At 60.8% G+C, this 4,241-nt stretch overlaps 1 pseudogene across 1 annotated transcript; it reads right to left on the bottom strand.

Moving 5' to 3' along the window:
* Positions 1–1,169: 1,169 nt before the first annotated feature.
* On the bottom strand, positions 1,170–3,833 carry LOC309855942 (transcription factor SPT20 homolog pseudogene; annotated as a pseudogene). The gene has a single exon. The product of its transcript is annotated as a transcription factor SPT20 homolog pseudogene (transcript).
* Positions 3,834–4,241: the final 408 nt, after the last annotated feature.

The following is a 4,241-nucleotide window of genomic DNA, read 5'->3' as shown; positions in this document are numbered from 1 at the left end:
TGCGAAGCTCTTCAATGTCTCCAAATAACCAGGAGTTCTAAACCAAGCAAAGGACCAAACAGGGAGAAAGCAAGACATCCCACAGGTGCCTTTTCGAGGCCAGTGACTGCACCTGGACGAGAGGGGCTGGGCTCTGCAGGGGGCAGCGCGGGCACTGAGTGCAGCCTAGGCGCCGCCACCAAGCAGGGGCGCCCCTGAGCCACTCTGCCCACATCCTCCATATAAGCCTGGCAAGCACATCCTCTCTGGGGAGGTTTCACAGTTTCTTTCAAATCAAATTTGCCAGAATTGCGTTTCATACACGGTGCACAAACCAGCACACACCAAGACCACTCTTCCAAAAGGGGTTTCTGGTATTTAAAAAGTCACTTCAGTACAGACGATGCACAGGGAAACCATGTGCAAAAGGCTACGCCCTTCCCTTCCCAGGCTACAACACACAGGAAACTTCAGGACCTCATGCCAAGCAAAGGAAGCCAGTCACCGAAGGACAAACACCCCTTCAGGATTCATACAAAGTATCTGAAGCAGTCCAGCTCGGGAAAACAGAAAATAGAAGGCTGGGTTCCTGCGCTGGGGGCGGGGGATGGGAACGGGGAGCTCTGCTGGTGGGGATAGCTGCGCTTTTGCAAGAGAATAGCCCCAGAACCGCCTTGGGAAACCATGTCCACCTACCCAGCATCAACCAAAGGCACCTTAAAAATGGTTAAGGCGGTACATCTTAGGTCAGGATTTTTAGCTCCCCTAAAAGTTTGGACAACCATCCTCTTCAAGGAGTACCCATGTTAACTGTGGTGCGAGTGCACGTTTACGGTTCTCGAGAAATTATACTTTCTCGGGGGTTTCGACCGAACCCAGTTTGGAGCTGGATCTACTTTAGAACATTAACTAATAAGATGACTGTCTACAAGGATAGCAACAAAGCGACGACTCTAAGCAAAAACAATCCCAGTGTCCTGAGTCGCTGCCTTGTTTCTACGAAACGCTCACGAGCTTGTGCTTCCATAAACAGTCTGGACACCGAAATGTAAAACACAGACACATCGAGGAAAAGGAAAAAAAAAAAAAAAAAACACTACCAAAACCCAGAACCAAAATGAAGTCAAAATTCGGGAGCTGGTTTGGGCCCATGCTCTGGTGTTTTGTACAAAGAGAAAATACGGCAAGACTCAGGATTTGGGAGGGGAAGGCGGGCTTCTGTCTATTTTTCCTTTGGCCAGGCTCGTGGGCCGCGGGGCCAGAGGCCGCCCGGCTGTCTGGGCGATGACTGTCGTCATGGGCACAGGGCCCGGCAAGATTCTCAACCGTGGTCCCTGTGGCTGGGGCGGCCGCAGTGTGTGCGCGGGACGAGGACAGCTCTGCTCTGGGCTTCTCTGGCTTTCCCCAGAGCCCAACGGGGCCCACACCGCCGACACCGCCGCGTGGGGCTGCGGCAGCTCCCCCTCGCCGGCCAGGTTTAGCGCCACAGCCTGCTGAGCAGAGGAGGCCCTTTCTGGACTGGCTGCACCTCCTCCACTTGGACCCTGGGGCCCAGGCCGCTGAGGACCCCCAGTGGAGGCTTGCTGAAGTTGTTCTTGGGAAATCAAGTGATAGAGCCGCCGCTCTGGCTGCCGCGCTGTGTTCAAAAGGAGCGACTCTTGGGGAACCTCCAGGAGAGTTACTGGCCCGAGGCCGGAAGCGTGTTTTAAAAAAAACTGGACGCGGACCGGAGGACTCCGCGCTGCAGCGGGCACCGCACTGGGGGGCCGAGCGCCTGAAGGCAGGCTGCTGGGCTGGATCCCCACAGGAGCCTTGGCCCCAGCCTGAGGGCCCTGCCCCGGGCCAGAGCCCCTCTCCAAAGCCCGCGCTCCGCAACCGGGGCCCGCCACTTGGAGGAGGCTGTGGCCCGCGGAGCTGGCCGTGACCTGGACGGCCGGGCTGCTCTGCGATGAGCCGGCCGCGGATGGGGTGGTTGCAGGCAGCCTGCCGACTCCAGGGCCCTGCTTCCCAGAGGATTTCGGGGACTTGGCCATGACCCGGGTGGCCGGGGCTCTCAGTGAGGAGCTGGCGGTGGGCAAAGTGCCTGCAGGAAACACGCTCACTCGAATCACTTCCACAGAGGATTTCTGGGCCTTGGCCGGGACCCGGGTGGCCGGGGCTCTCACGGACGAGCTGGCCGTGGACACGGGGGCTGCAGGAAGCGTGCCCACTCCGGTCACGCTCACAGAGGACTGCTGGGAGCCGGCCGAGACCCGGCTGGCCGGGCTCCTCTGTGGGGCGCTGGCGGCGGACACGGTGGCTGCGGGAAGCAGGCTCCCTCGATTCACGGCCACGGGGGATTGCTGGGAGGGACTTGGCTTAGGAGCGGGAGCAGGAGATGGAGATTTACGAAAGCTGCTGGCCTCCCATGGAATAAAACTGTTCCCCGACCGGCTCGTTCCTGAGCTCCAGGGAAGTCTGATGCGCAGAGGTGGCCGTCCCACGCCTTCCCCCTGGACTGGAGACCGAACCGACGCCATGTCAGGCTGTTCTGGGTCGTTCCCGGGAGGAAGCCCACTGAGGCCGCCTGAGCCGTGCGACCCGGTGACCGTACAGCTGGCCTTCTGCGGGACGGCCAGCTCTGCCCCCGTGACCACCCCGCCGGCAGCCGTCTTTGATTCCGGCGGGACACTGCCTGAACGGTCGTCTGTGCAGGGGTGCGGAGGAGACATCTGTCCCTCCCACCGGTCTTCCTTCCAGGGCCTTCTCGCTCCAGAGGAAGGTGGATTATTCGGCGGCGGCGACTTCGGGAAGCTCAGCTCCGTGCTCTGAGGCTCCTGGCCGGCTTCGCGGCCACACGTACCACCGTCCCTCACCTCGCCGGCTGGCCAGACTCCCGGAGGTGAGACGACCCGTTGGGCGGACCTCCTCCCTCTGGCATATTTCTGCACATCCACTTCCGAAGGCACCGCCAAGTCACACGGCCTCCGCCTCCACGTATCTACGCAGCTCCCCGCCTTAGAAATTTTGAGGTCGTACCAGGGACGGTCTTGGCGCTCCCTGCGTTTCCGGCAAGAGGCCCACACTGTCAGCTCAGGAGGAGGGGGACAAGCAGACAGCTCCCGCTGCCGATGCAGAGAGGAGGCAGAGTACCTCCTGAAGCTCCTTTTCATCGGCCCAGTGTTCATCTTTTGCTTGTTATAGAGCAGCCTGTTCGCCGTGCAGGCTACTGCTACAGAAGGATCCAGGCACAGGGGCTCAGCGGTGGCCAAGATCAGCTGGCTCTCAAGCGACAGTTTGTCCTCCTGGGTCCATTCCTGGCCATCGCTGGTTATGGACTGCACGTCGCAGGCTAACGTCTGCATGGTCGGGCGCAGGAGAATGTGCCTGCTCTGGTAGCCCGGAGGTTCCCCACCGCTGCACTGCCTGTAGTCCCGCACCTGCGCTATGACGCACCCGCACTGGAAGAGGTTCACCTCCGATTTTTCCAGCACGTCCAGCAGAGCGGGAGGTAGTTCTTCAGCATCCAGGTATTCGAGCAATTCGCGTTCTTCGTAGGGCAGCCGGACGGTCTCCGAATACGCTCCGTCTTTCCCCTGGAGCATCAGCGAATATCCCCCCTCTCCCCGGTGCAGGTTGACCACTAAACACGGCAACGACTCTCTCCTCACGAGCTTCTCTAGCAAGTTCACGTTGCTTCTTAGCTCCTCCGGAGCCTCAGGCTCTCTCCCACATTCTTCCACATAGATGTCGTAAAGCTTCTCGTAGAGAGATGCTTCCCCACTCGACGAGCCTCTCCTCTTTGGAGGCCTCTGCTGGGCGCCTGCGATGACATAGTCCGCACGGTCCAAAGCCCTTTCCAGGGCCTGTTGCATCGTGGTGCAAAAGGGGCCCTAAAGACAAGAGAAAACGCAAGCGCCTTGAGGAGCGGGCCGAAAACCCCGGCTTTCACGTCGAGGTAGAGTCCGGCCCGCGCCGCAACTGCCCCGCGGCGCGGTGAGCCAGGAGCCTCAGTTCCCAGTGTAGGGCCGGGAGCCCGCCCCAGGAAAGCAGCACACGACAAACCTGCGATCAGGGGAAAACACCTACACGTGCTCGAGTCGCCAAGGCGGGTCCCGACTCCCTGCACGCGGGGCCGGAAGTGGGCGGGTGGGCGCACCCCTTCCCGCCCTCCCTGCTCTCCCCCCGCCCCCCGTCCCCGCCCCCTTCGGGAACAGCCGCTGGTGCGCATGTGCGCTGTCTGCGGGCCACGGAGGCAGGCCTCAAGCCTGCTCCTGTTGTTG

This window comes from Mustela nivalis (assembly GCF_964662115.1).
Source record: "Mustela nivalis genome assembly, chromosome: X".
NCBI classification, from domain to species: Eukaryota; Metazoa; Chordata; class Mammalia; order Carnivora; family Mustelidae; genus Mustela; species Mustela nivalis.
This window is presented reverse-complemented; position numbering and strand designations above follow the sequence as displayed.